Source organism: Phasianus colchicus, chromosome 7, assembly GCF_987193195.1.
Source record: "Phasianus colchicus chromosome 7, bPhaCol1.hap1.1, whole genome shotgun sequence".
In the NCBI taxonomy this organism is placed as follows: domain Eukaryota; kingdom Metazoa; phylum Chordata; class Aves; order Galliformes; family Phasianidae; genus Phasianus; species Phasianus colchicus.
The window spans coordinates 3366939-3381792 of NC_143442.1; the positions used below are offsets into that span (position 1 = coordinate 3366939).

Here is a 14854-nt window from a genome sequence, read left to right on the forward strand (position 1 = left end):
TGTACTCTTCAGGCTTCACATTGGACATGAGTCAGACTACTGAGAGACTTTTTAAATACATACGTATAATTAGTTAACCCATTGGTATTACATTCTTGTTACTTTGGATGGATCACAAGACTTTAGGGATCTCATTATACCATACTAGCTTATTTTCCCCAGTGACTGAGAACGCTTAGCTGTATTTTAATATCTTACTATTAAATGCTTACAGAGTTTTCGTATCTCCTTTTTTTCCTTCTCCCAAATTTAGGCAGAGCACAGTTTTGTTAATAGAGCATTTTAAAATACCACCATTCTCTTTGCAAATTTCTCCGTGACCTGTAAGCTGTTTTGGAATGTTCTACCAGATGAAATTCATGTCTTTTAAAGGAAACTGTCTCTCTATTTTGGTGGAAAAAAAAAAATAAAAAAATAAAAGACTGATAGTTTGGGAACACCCACTCAAGATAAAATAAGGATTCTGAAGATTTCCTGTGGGGGTTAATGGAGGCCAGGCCAATGGTAACTGACCTTGAAGTCTCCACATGAAGCTTCATATTTGTCCTCAGATTATTTATGTTTTCTTTTTTTTTTTTTTTTAAAAAAAGGATTCTTTAGTATGCAAAGCTAAGTTTGTCAACCCTGATATGGTGAGAGTCCAAAAAATGTCGCTGATAAGTGCCACCTTTATATGCACTTAAGAAAAAAAAAAAACAGTAGGGAACTAAATATGGAAATATTTTTAGTTGATTTACTTATAAACTACTCACTGCAACATTGCCAAAAACATGCTAAAATAATTCAGAGATAGTACAGCAGCACAGTATTAGCATATCAAATAATTAGCAGCATAGGTATTTTAAATGACACTTACCCACAATGACAATGTTTAACTCAGACTGTGAGCCATGGTATGCTTTTCCCAACAAGTTATGTGACCGTAAGACTGTCTTAAAAAGCTATTATTTTAGGTACCTCGGAAAAGAAGACAAAATAAAATAAAGTAAAATAAAGTGTTGAAGATCCATACACAGGGTTTCTGCAAATGAATATGATGTATTCCAGAAACAACATGCATTCACACAGACACTCAATAAGAAAGGGACTGTTTACTCAGTTTATAGCTTGAAAACCACTAGGGACTGTGTTCCAGTATGGGAAATTTTAGTACAGAGCATTGTTAATACAAAATAAAAAGCAAGCCTGGGAAGTTAGGATTATATTTTTTTGAAAATACTTGTTTGGACCATTAAAAAAAATATTGCCTTCTAATGTCAAAGTATGAACAAATACTTTTTCAGATGAATAAAATCTGTAATCTGTTAGATAAGAGCAATATGCCTTTTTTTTTGTTTTGTTGGCATTTAATCAAACAATGAAATCACATACACATTTCCTGACACAAAAGACAAATGATGTAATAATCCGAAGGAGTTTCTCTATCTCCTTGGAACTTTGCATACTTGACTTGTTTTCCATATTTTGTGACTTTAAATGGTGGGAAAATTATATTAAAATGCTTGTAGCAGTTCCTCTAAACTAGCATCCTTTTTGTTTTATTGTATTTAATATAAAAGCAGCAATTATTTGATTTCAAAGTTATGAAAATATGTACCTTATGAGAAAACAAGCAATTTAAGCTTTAATTGGTGTCATTTTTCACAGAACTGGCAAGATTCTTGCATCCCTGGCATGTTGTTTTCTATAAAACTGCAGAGCTGCTTTCAATGAATGTTTTACGAATGTATAAGTTGTTACATGAAGGTACGTGAGTGGATGCCTGGAAATATAAGATTTCTGAGGGGATTTATTCACAAAAGATGCATTTCATTTCATAGCATATATACTGTAATTTTTCCTTAATATTCCTAATGTGCTTTGCTTCCCATTAAGAATTTCTTCCATTTTTCTATGGGAAGAAAGGGGAGGTATGCAAGAGGGATATTTTGCACAGGAGAAATAGAAATAAAGATGGGGGAAAAATTGTTTTGAAATCAATTTTTATGTATGGCTCTCGTATAAAAATCAGACACCCAAACCCGTGGGTTTTTCTTTGTTTCCTTACTTGAAAGGGCTCAACCCATACTTTACATTTCCTCTGTGAAGTATGCAAGTCATACCCTTAAACAATAGGAAAACATAGGTGTATTTTTTCTTTAAAATGGTACCCAAAAGGTGTGTGCTAGAGGCCTACAGCACTAGTTCCTGTAAAGAATGTACTGCAGAAGATAATTCCAGCTAGAAAGCCTGACCTGTTGTGCAGCTGTCCATCCCCATGCCAGTCGTGGCAAGGGGTGTATGGCCATGAATAATGAGACAGCCAGCAACGCCTTGCAGCGACCTCTAGACACAAGAGAGCTTGTGCAGATTGAAATATGGCCACAAACTGGAAACAAAACTTTTGATGATATTGTGGTCTTCTTTAGAAGAGGAAACCCCATCAACTCAGTCTTTTTTGTCAGCATTTTGGAAGACTGTTGGCCCTGGGGGCAGCTGCAGCAGGAATTTGTGTTGCAGGAGCAAATCCCTTCAAGCAAAAGAACTTTGCTGCTTTGCTTTAGCAAGATATTTAGACACAGGGTCAGCCAAAACGATTTCAGGATTTCATCCTGCACATGGGTTGAGCTGGTCAATTTGTTTATATATATGCTTTTAAGAGGAATCTAGAACACTGGGAGCTGAGGCAGCACAAGTTACTACGCTGGGAACATCAGCAAGTCTCAGGCTCAACCAGGAGGGCCCATCCATGCTGAGCAGTTAATCGTGGGTTTGTGGGCCATTTAGTCCGTAATTTTTCTGTGCTAGATTTTATGAGGTAGACACCAATGTGTTTGGGTCGCAAACATACCTACCCAGCCATGTGTTGATTGGAACCCACTAACACTCCAATGCTGTGACAAGCCCTGCAACCCCTCCTCTCTCTATCCACCTTCTCATACATTCCCTCATATATCAAAACACCTACTACCATGTCTTTCGTTCCTGCCTGTGACCATTCCTTCTTTACACTTCAACATTTTAATTAAAAAGCAATAAAACACTTTAATTTGAGGTTTGTACATAAAAATACAAGTAAAATTGTCCGAACACTGGGCAAATACTATTGAAATCTGAGCTGAAAGGCAGTTAGAGTAACTTTAACCACCTGAGAAATGCAATAATCACCCTGAAATGCACAGCCTGGAGTGTTTTATTGCCATTATAAACTGCAATTTATACATTAAAATAAGGAAAACAGTCAGACCCATCCATTTATGAGGTATAATAAATATGGTTATGACATCACTGACAACCAGTCACAAACTTCTAAACACATCCAGAGCTCTAAAGCAATTTCACAGTTACCTTTTAAATCTGTTTTCTATCAGCACGTGTGTATTTCTTGGGTGTGCACACAGCCATTGGCCCGACTCAGCAGCAGTGCCTTCATGGGTGTGAAGGTCTCCTGGATTCAGCAGGATTTGGGATTGATTTCCAATTTCATTGCTTGTACCCATCCAGCCTTCCATTACACAGACAGCTATTACACCATCACGTACCTTTCCCCATGACACTCATCCTAAAATAAAACAAAAAATTTCATCTTTAGAGAATTGCCCTCCCCCCCCTTTTTATTTCCTATCTCATAACATCACTTTAACAGAAGTTAGAGATAAAATGTTCTAAAATGGCCATTACAGATCATAGCAAAGTCTGTCTGTATTCATGCTAAGTGGTAGCACCCCAGAAGAGTCAGCCTTTGCATTCCCCTTCGGATCCAGCCATTCAGTTGCTTTTGCCAGATTTCTTCTTCAAACATCCCCAACTTTTGTTCTTTCCACTGTTGCAAACTTCTTGGGGGAGGAGAGTTTCTAAAATGGATAAATGGTACCTCAGGGAACAGCTCTTCTCTAAGAACAAGCTAACAGGATAAGCCCATAATAGAAATATAAATCAACTGCAGAATTTTTTTTTTTTTAGCGTTTTTCTCTTATAACCACCAGCAAGCATTTCTCTTCCTTAATGCTCAGCCCTTTTCCAGATAAAACCCGGTCTCTCTGCCTTCCAGCTGCTGTTCATTTGTCACATGCATGGCAGCCATGGGCCTGAATCAGTAACGGTGCCTCCCACTTGGTACTTCTTGTATGCTTTACATTCCTTCTTCGTAGCCCAGTAGTAATTGCTCTTCATCTCCCCAACATTTACCCTTAAGTCAGCCCAGCATTTCTGCAGAGGGTATTCCTGGTCAGCACTCTGCTCAGGACATCACCTTCGCTTGGAGGCATCACTCTCAATCCTCAGTGGAAACTTCTAGCACAGAAGTAGCAGCAAGCACACTTAAAAACAGTATAACACCAAGGTATCTTGAAGTCAGCAAAGGCAGAACAGCGTGGGTAGAACAAGACAGCAGAAGAGCACTCAGCCTTTATAGAAATTTGCTGGGAAGGTGCACCTTGGCTGTTTGCACACAGAAGGATCTTAGCTGTTGGCAAAGCTCAAGATATTTGTCTTTACAACACCCATCTAAAGCAGTTGAAAAAAGTAGCCTATTTTTATCAGACTCCGAATGTAAAAAACTGAAAAACATCCATATTGAGAGATTTTCCCATAGTTTCTACCATGGAAAACAGAGTCAATTATGGCAAATAATTTTAAGTGACATTTTCTATACCATCTCTGTTTATACCATAGAGTAGCTCATGAAGAGCAAGACATACTTTTGGACTGTTTTGTCTCATCTCTCTTCATCTTTCAAAGCTACATGGAAACTTTGTTCTTGAGCACAGAATATCTTACAGTACCTGAAATGCAAGAACCGAGACATTCACTCTGAATTTGGGGCTTGAAAGAAAACCACAGAGCTCCTAAACCAGACTGAATATTTAAAGGTAAGTTGAGAAAGAGCGAAGTCAAATCAAACATGCCTTCAGTGTATCACATCACTCTCACTGCAACAACTACATAGAAAAACAAAGCAAGCATAACAGATGAAGTCATGCTTCAAATGAAGTCATCTCTCTACATAAGAAAACTTGTGATCAACTAGAGATGGCAGAAGTTGTTATTCTTCACTGCAGTATAATCTCTTCTGTTCAGTCAGGTCCATCACCCGAGCCTAAAATGAGATTATAATTTCTGTTCCTGTGACTTCGCCTGACCATCAGTACAGGACACAACTCTCTCCAACATTTGCAATTTTCTCTTGCCTTAAGCACTGTTGGCACAAGAACATTTCATTTCACTAACATCTTGCTTTCAAATTAAGGAAGATGCCACTCAGGTCTTTATCTAGATAAGGAAGTTCCTGCATAAAAATAATAATAATAATAATAATAAAGAATAAAAAATAAGAAAGCCAAACATGAGAGAAAGAGGATGCAATTACTCTTCTGCTCCTTTTGCTGCAGCACACAAAGATACATACATTTTCCATACCATCCAGGACTACATCATAGCAGTAGCATCACATGGAAGCTGACGGAAGCCTTCAGATTTTGGCAGCAAGCCCACTGGCACAGCTAAAGGTTTGCAAGGAAGACAGTTTTCTTGACCACAGAATACTAAGATCTCTGTCCACTGGGAGAACAAACAGCAAAGCACTACTCTGCAAAGGAAGATTGCTAGAAGATGTTGACCTTTGGTGGCAAAAGCTTTCATCAGCCATGTAAAAGTAGGCCAGACTCTAAGGAAGATTTTTCTTTCATTCTGAATGTATGTTAATATTTGAAAACATGCGTTTTGAATAACTCCAGTGGATTTGGGTGACATACTGCTGGGGGGGGAAAAGGAGAGAGAAGCAAGTAGTTAAAAATAGTCAGTGCTAGTGGTTAGTATGATGCTACTGGAAGATGCTGATAAGAAAGGAAGGCAAGGATGATTTCTCACTTTCTCTTCACCATGTAAGAAAACAGTAATGAAATATGTTTTTACATTGTAAGCCAGTTAGTATTGCTCCTCCTGGTTCAAAACCGAGCAAAGGCAGACAGAGAACCTGGCATATTGCACACACCCCTCAACACTGCTCAGCCCTGTGTTTATGATCCCCGTGCTCCTACCTTCTGCTAGCAGAAGTAATTCCTTTCTTGGTATTTATTTTAAGAATATTTATAACACAAATTCAATATTTGGAAGGGTGACAATAAGGACTGGTGTGCGTGTCCGTCAAGTACAGAAATTTTTTGATGAAAATCAACCTTATTTTTATAAACTGGAAATTTATTTACCTTCGTGCACTTTTCAGCATCGACACTGGTACAGAATAATTTCTCACCTTCATCAGAAAATCACTCCTTAGTTGAAAAAACCTCTTTAGTGCTGCTTATTTATATTTTTAATAATTAAAAATGTTTATCAGTTTAATGCATCTTAGATATCTAATTATTTGCAGACATTCACTTACACATTGCTAATGGGACAAACATCTTATTGCTTCATTCATTTTTATTTGAGAAAGTATTCAGTTACAAAAAAATGCAGCATGACCTAAAATGCAGAATATTTGACTGCTTCATCATGGTAGCCTGATAAGCAGGGATTACTCTCTTTCAAAACACTGAGACACTGTCCCTCTCAGTGTCTGATATGTATTATTTGCTATTTGAATTGAGTGTCCCATCACTGTAGCACTCGTTCTTTCATTAGATGATCTAAGCCACTAAAACAGGTGGCTACTCTTAAATTGGTTTTGGCTTTGCTTTCCTCTAAGGGATAGTGGAAATACATCTGCTGGTGCAAATGAGAGGCTGAGAGAGGGTGGAAGTCAATGTCACAGAATGATAAAGAATTTAAATCTTTCCTATGCTCAGAAGCAAGCAGCGTATGTGTCTTAGCATATGGAGCAACAGGTTGATACGTCCAGCCTTTTTCTTAAAAAATAAGGCAATAGAGCAGTGAAAGCAAAATATATTTTTAGCTTCGATTTCAAGCCTTTCTTTTTTGAGATCTCTATTGAAAATGAAACTGTGCACCTGTAAACCAAGCCTTCATTGTATAAAGACACATTCGTATGTTTAGCTTTGCCCTAGTTGAATAGCAACATTTTCATCAATGAGATTCATCATGGGGCTACCTATAGACATTAACAGCAATTAATCACAAGTACAAAATTCTTCTCAGGATTAGCACCTAAACAACTTCAACTTCCACTAAAAAATATTTCCATCTCATAATTAAAACAAATTTTTGCTACTGGCTTGGTATCTGATCTCCACTTAAATGTACAGAGATAACGCTGTTAGTGGAAACACTTTCAAAAAGCCAATAAAATGAACATATCTACACTTGTACTTCTAGCCAAGATTTGGTTTCCAGGTTAATCTCATATTACACAAGTTCTTCACCACTCCTCATTATTACTAGGACCCCACCACTAGCCCTATCTGCAGTTTGATTACCATTTGTCTTGGTTTTGGGTCTTATGTTCTAGTAACTCTTCCAAAATTATAACAGACAGAACGCTCTGCATTTTATAACTCATGCAAACAGCTCAGGACTACTGCCCCAAGCTTTATAGCATCCCACATACCAGAACCCACCAACAATATAAAAGCTTTACAGACAGTGTGAGTGGTCTATTCCTAACCTGAAGTTACCTTGCATGATACAAGCTCCTAATAGTGAGTAGTTTGATCAATTCAGACAACGCTATTATTTAGGTGAGCAATGTCGTGGTTTGCTTTCCATCACTTACACTGAGTGTCTTCTGGAAGGTTACCACTTTTAGGCCATGACCTATACATTTTGGAGAGTCAAGGGGACAATTAAAAAAAGAAGGAAAAAACGGAGATAAAAGGAGTCAGTATTACTGTCACATTATGGTACTCCCATGGAGCCTCCCTTACAGAAAAGAATTCTATACAAGGATGTTACTGAGCACAGGCAGCGCGCATTTTTTGAGGTCAAAATCTTGTTCCTCCCAAGTTTGAAAAGTGAATATTGGACTCATGATCAGTCTCTTGTGGTTTAAAACCCAAGAATCACTTAGCCAGCTATTTCCCCAGCACTGTTAACCACAGCAGTGAAACACAGCTTAGGACTGAGACAATTGTACTACTAACAGTGCTAATGTGGTTTGGTATTCATTTTTTCTTTTTTGGAGGGGCGAAAATGGTGGTGAATCCGAGGGGGAGGAACTATTGACCCCTACACTAAAAGCATACTGCATGGCTCAACAGAAATAAATAAAGCACTTATGAGATTATAACATTTCAGATTATGAGTGGAAACAACTTCAGTATTTATTTTTTTTTCTTAATCTCAAACTTCAAACTTCTGACTGGCTATTCCAAGGACTTTTCTAGAATGACGATAGCAAGCCAAGGCCAAAACCTTAATATGCCTGCTTCAACCAACAATAAAAATCTTACTATTTCCATTGATAAGACAGCTAGGAAAGCTCATCCTGGGAGCAGGGAGTCCAAGCAGCAGCAAGGTCCTGGCAACCAGCAAGGGGCAGAACAAGGGCCACTCTGCACCCTGATCTCAATGCTATTTTTACCTATGAAACCTATTTTCGGTATTTTGAGGTCTATTTTGAGGTTTTTGAATGCTGTTTTTGCTCTGATCTACGCATAATTCGGGAATATCAGGAAATCGATGTTAAACAAATATCACTTCAAAAATAGCCTTTTAGTGTCCTTTCTGAATCTGGACTGAGATGATCTCATGAGACCCCTGCCATCCCCTGACATAGCCCACACTACTAAGAGTTCAGGGCTCTGGAGCCTTGGAACAATCCCCAAATTTTTATAATTTAAAAATGAGGGAAGCTGAAAATCTCATGCCACTGAGGCCTGAGGGAAAAGCGTTGCTCTTTAAGGTGATAACTTCATCCCAGGAATGCCTGAAAGGAAGTCCAGCAGAACCTTTTAGTCTAGGAAAGGGTAAGGGACAGAGTCTGCTCACTGTATCTGAGTTATAACTTTCTAAGGCATATTTACAAGCTAAATTTCTGCAGTAATAAATGTCACAGCACCCATTTCCTTTTCTCTGTACTAAATATTTCAGTAACACTGGAGGGCTACTGTAGCATCATACAGAGACTGATTGGACCCTCCACAAAGAAACGTCTTCAAAAAACCTTGGGTAGCAGCAAGAGATCCCAACCAGCATTCTGACAGTCACACACAGTAGCACATCTCTGGCCAACTAAACTTACTGAACTCTCCTCTATGTTTATTGCATGTTTCAAATAGTTTTCTAAGAGCTCAGAAAGTAACCAGCAAGCACAGTTTATTTATTGAAAAATTACTCTTCTTAGAGTTAATGGATATACTTGATCTTATTGATGGCCTACATTGCTGTATGAAAATTAGCAGTATTAGGGAGGTGTATAAAGAAAATAGGAGGTATAAAAATAAAATACATTTACCAAGAAAACAAAAGCAAATGTGCAAGCTATTGGATGTCCTCCTGCTAATTCTTAGCTGCTTCTTGTCTAAAAGACAAAAAAATGCCCAAAACTTACTTAAAATTGTGAACACTGAACATAGCCTTGGTATGTCATAACACCTTGCTATGTTCTTCCTCCTGACATATGAAAGTAGGCTGAGTGCTGCAATGTCAAGTGAAAACCTATTGAAAAACAAAGGCAAAGAAAAAGGCCGGCCTACAAATCTGGAGCCTACCTTCTCCTTGGCCTGTAAGCATCACAGAAGTCATTTGTGGCTTCTCTTGCTTGGTGGCAAGCACAGGTGACAGCACAGGGCAGTAACTCCATTTGATGTTGCTATGTGGGTCCCTGCTTTTGGTCTGAACACAGCCCCTAACTGTTGTAAAATAATGAAGGAAAGCTATTTTAACATCTACTTATATGCTTACAAAAATAAATATAAACAATGACAAGGCTGAGGAAGAACGTGTTTCAGTGGAGGGAGCTTCCAAGCAATGGCCACTCCTCCACCCATCATCCACCCTTCCACCAAATATCTACTGGTTGTAGATTGAGCACTAAGGTTGTACCTCATGGAAGCCATGCCTTGGAAATTCATGCAAGAGTTGATCACAATTACTCAGGATTGTGTTTTGGCAACCAAGATCTAACAAAGAACAGGAGATTTGCTCATATATGTACTAGTTAAATTTCAAGCTCTATTTTGATACGGAAAAATGGCTTTAAACTGGAAGAGGGGAGATTCAGACCAGATGTTAGGAAGAAATTATTTACTGTGAGGGTGGTGATGCACTGGAACAGGTTGCCCAGTGAGGTTGTGTGGATGCCCCCTCCCTGGAAGCATTGAAGGCTGGATGGGGCTGAGAGCAACCTGGTCTAGAAGGTGATGTCCCTGCCTACAGCAGGGGATTGGAACTAGATGGTCTTAAAGGTCCCTTTTAACCCAAACCACTCTATGATAGTTTTCAAAATTTTAAGGGAGTCCTCACACTACTGAGCCTCAACAGCTTTTCAGCACGTTAGCAGTCCATCTAGATTTGGATAAAATACTATATATAGCTACTTAAACTGCTGGATGTAAAATACTGTCGTGTAAGAGCTTGAAAATAGAATATAATTTTTAAAATAAATAAATACTCTTCGCATAAACTTGATGATTGCCAAAAAAAAAAAAAAAAAAAAAAAGAAAGAAAGAAAAAAAGATGAAGAGATCCCCAGTAATACATTTGGAAAGGAAGTTATTTTTGGAAAATTATTTTTACTTAGAAAAGAAAGAAGTCCAACTGAAGTAAACAATTTAGATTTTAATCATCAACACTTTTCATAGGGACACTTTTCATAGACATTTTCTTTCATAGGTCACTACATTTGTTGGATTTGAATTGGTTAGAGAGTTTCAGATTGAATTTCCCCAATGAAAATAGTAAATGACAGGAATTACTGGAACAGCTTATGAAGAAAAATGCAGTCAGCTGAAGAAAAAAATGAGACATGGTTCTACTGAACCTCATTCTACCTATTCTGTAATTGAAGATCCAGTTCATATATCTACAGCTAGTGATAACATAAGATTTATTAATTACTTCAGCTAATGGGAAATGATTTCACCTTTACAAACTTCTACAAAGCATAAAGAAATGAAGGAATTTCTTTTCTTTTGGGTCAAAATCTTTTTTGTTTGTTTCCTGTTTGTTGTTTGCTTATTTCTTTAAAGTGTCCTCTGCATAGCACTGACACTCGATAATACAGTGTAATGCATCAATACACTATAACAAATTTTCTCTGCTTTAAATATCACTCCCATTCATACTGAGATTCAATTTAAAGAATCATTCAAAGATAAATCTAAATAAATAACAAGCTAGCTTTCAGGCAAACAAATGAATTTGCATTGTTTTATATTCATCATAAATATTTCACTTAATTACTGAGGTACTACGTTCAGAAATACAAAACAACATTATAAATTTATTAGCACTGTCCCTGCTGATTTTACAGAAGTTCTGTGGAATGTAAAAGCCAAAAGTAGAAACAGGCTCAAGAGCATAACCAAAAGAGCACATGCTGCATTCAAATGCTAAACAGGATTGACACACTCTGCTTTGCTCTGTGTATTTACAGCAAGGAAAGCTTCCTGTCTTGAATCAGGTGTTATCCTATTTATTCTCAAAACCCAAGGTCAACAAAACCCTTTTCCTTCTGTTGATTTTTCCAAACCTAAACATCTGAATTAGAGCCGTTCGGTATTATCTCGAAAACTATCACAGGAGTTATTTTTCCCCTCATTGTAAAATTGTTAAAACGTGAAAGGATGTAACAGCATTTTTCAAAGGTTTAGCAAGGTCAGCTATGTGAAGGAAAAATAAAAAGCGCAACCAAAACATAAAAGCTCCACTAAGGAGCATTTATCATCAAAATTATTTAAGTTCTTTTAATGGCTCTGAAGGCTATGAAAAATATTTTTAAAATGTAAATATGTGGGTCTTTCAGAAGAAGTTATCCTTCTTTGTAAACCACAGTATCACTGGTGATTTATAATTTTCAGAAAATCTTAATCCCCTGGGAAATACAGAAGAGTTCCCCTTTATTTTTAACCTAATGCTGGATCTGATATGGAATGCAGTTTTTATTATTAGCAAAAAAAACCCCTATATTTTTATTTGCTCTTAATAAGTTAAGATAAAATCTGAAGCAGTGAAAATATGAAAACATGTTAAAAACAGATTTTTTTTTTTCCCTCTTTACATTCGAAACAGCTTCAGATGTAAACAAAATTGTGGCTATCACGTTTCCCCAGGGATTAAGTACTCTTACTGTTCAAATGTCATTAATTACCCTTAATGCCGTTACGAACTATTTGGAGATTATCATTATTAAAGTGTTAGAGTATTTCTTAATTCCTCCCCAGAAAGCCACAGAGGAACAAGCAAAGCCCATCCTCCCTTTTTTTTTTGTTGGAATGACATAGCCTGGAGGAGCTGGGTCTAAAAGGAGAGTCAAGAAACAACACGAGACAATATTTTGTTGGACTAAATGACAACAAGGGGGAAGATTTGGGGTTGAAACCATTTTCTGTTTCATAAACAGAGTCTGTGGGTCTGATGCAGACCATTGCAAGAGGCTGGGTTTCTCCAAGCAGCAGCATAAATCCCTCCTAATGCAAGTATCTTATCTGTAGCATGCCTGTGCTGGCAATACTGGACAATGTCTAATAACCCCCTCAATCCCAAAAACGAGCATCCCCTGCTCATAGCTGCAGAGGGCAGCTCTTATGATCAGCGATTGAATTTTAAAGGAAAGAATACAGATCCTAAAAAAATAAAATAAGACAACTGAAAAACTTAACAGTAAGAAGTTTTGGGTCAAGGAGAAAAGTCTGAGTGAACAGCAATGCCCTCACTGATTGCCAGAATCTTTAATTCGGAAGTTGGGGGGGGGGGGAGGGAAAGGATGCTTAATTGCTCCCTAAAATATTCACTGGAGCGCAGTATGAGTACTAGATACTGACTTCCTATTAATATATTTCATAGTTGCAAATTGCAGGATGACAAACCAATGAGAATTTCAGCATAGTTGGCTTTTAAAATGTGTCACCTGGCTGTTTGTTGCAGGGAGGACGAGCCCTCCCCACCACAGCACTCACATGTTCTCGCCACAGCTCACACACACCGCTCCTCTTCCAAGATAAATCACAGTTGCTTGAATTCATATTCTGAAGCATATATTTCACTTTGTTATTCTTACTCTCAACTTCCATTTTTCATTCGAATACAAACCAACATTTTTACAAATGCATGTTTAAAAACTCAGTGTATTGACTTTGGCTACTGGCAAAGTTCACTGCAAACTGCTTAAGAACTACCTGAAGAGATAGGAGTGGACACGTCTTCAGTATCTACGTATTCCTCGTACTGAAAAACAAGTTATTTGTAAGCTTGAATGCAAAGCTTTTAAAAATACCTTCCCTTACACCTTGTGCTTTCAAGATGCTTTGGGGAAGGACTTTCCCCAAAGAGCCAAGCAGAGGACCTCAGCTCTCTCCATTTGTTTCTTGCTCTCCGTACCTCTCCTCTGGAGGGGTCCCCAGCCTATGTCTGGAGCACAGCTGGCCAAGTTTGGTATTTAACAGGACAGAGGAGCTGCAAAGCAGCTTAAGAACCCAATTGGGTCATGCTCAGGGCCATTTGTGCTAATGGAGAAGGAGAAGACACCAAAAAATGGGCTGCTGGGATGAGAAGTGGGGAAAGCCTCAGGACCACTCCAAGGAGCAGCGATCATCACTGTGGGAAAAGCACACAGCAGTGAGATGGAGATGTCTGACAGGAGATGGGAACAAGCTTTCCTCTGTCCTATTTCCAGATCCCATCTGCACACTGCCTCTGCTAAAAGGTAACGCAGCGCTCAGATCTGTTCTGAGTTATTTCGGCAAGGAATGTCTGGCTTTTTATGGTTGTTTAATTGGTGACAGTACTCACTGCTTAGTGTGCTCAGTCTGGCATCATTGCTCTCCCATGTCCTGCTCACAACATCCCCAATGCTCGCCTTGCCTCACGGCTACTGCCTCGTCACCACCCTCTCCCTGTCCAGAGAGTTGAAAGAAGTTGAGAAGTGAGAAAATCTTTAAAGCAAAACTGAATTCCAAACACTTTTTATTCTTTCATTCAAACCAGTAACAAACAGCTCAGTCTGTTCTTTCACACACAAAAGATTTTGTTTCGGTGACAGTGTGTGCATGCAAGACACCAGGCTGTGGCAAAAGAAACCAAGTTACATACCTTTGCACAACATTCCTTCCAAGTATTCCAGAGAAATTTTACTACCAGTAATGATACTTAACTTGCAATACATCCAGAAGAAAGCAGTTATTGTGTTTTTATAAGTGAGATAAGCAGGCTTATGAGCATGGCAAAGAAAATACGTTGGTAATAAGGTCAACATCTCTTGCCCAACAATTTAAACACAACTCTTCCAACCCACCAGGCAACAAAGGTATCAGCAGCCCTCAGGTCTAGTGCAGGCTCACCTCAATGTGCACAAAGCATGTGAAAGAACCTATGGGATTTACTATCCTCCTCCTTCATTTCACCAGACATCCTTGTCTTTTCCCTCCCCATACTACAGATGGAAGAACAAGCATGAAGTAAACTCAAGGGGAAGGTCTTCTTTATCAAACAGCTCCACATGGCAACTTCCTCATTCTTGCACTGATCCTACATTGGGCCACTTTCTTGATCCACTCCCCATCTCTTTCCCCAAAAGCTGCAGTTATTCAGCAATCCTAGCAGTGCATGGAAAAACCCATATTTTTCTTCCCCAACTTACACATTCGCTATGACACAAGAGATGCTACCTGAGGATGACACATGTCCCCAGACATACAAGAAGTGGTATTTTGGGCCATCAGTTGCCAGAAAAGAAGGGGAAGGCTGAGGAGGGTAATGATCATCTCCCTCAGCTTGCATCCTTCAAGGCACCATGCCTCCATCCCTTCTTTAAGTCACC

General features: G+C 38.5%; 1 long non-coding RNA gene across 1 annotated transcript in view; it reads right to left on the bottom strand.

The window, feature by feature from the left end:
• Positions 1–888: 888 nt before the first annotated feature.
• LOC149917184 (uncharacterized) overlaps positions 889–14854 on the bottom strand; it is a 33133-nt gene continuing 19167 nt past the window's right edge. Inside the window, exons 2-3 of the long non-coding RNA XR_016467980.1 lie at positions 3328–3541; positions 889–957 (exon numbers count right to left, since the gene is read on the bottom strand). This is a non-coding gene — a long non-coding RNA (uncharacterized LOC149917184). The remainder of the gene's footprint in view (positions 958–3327; positions 3542–14854) is intronic.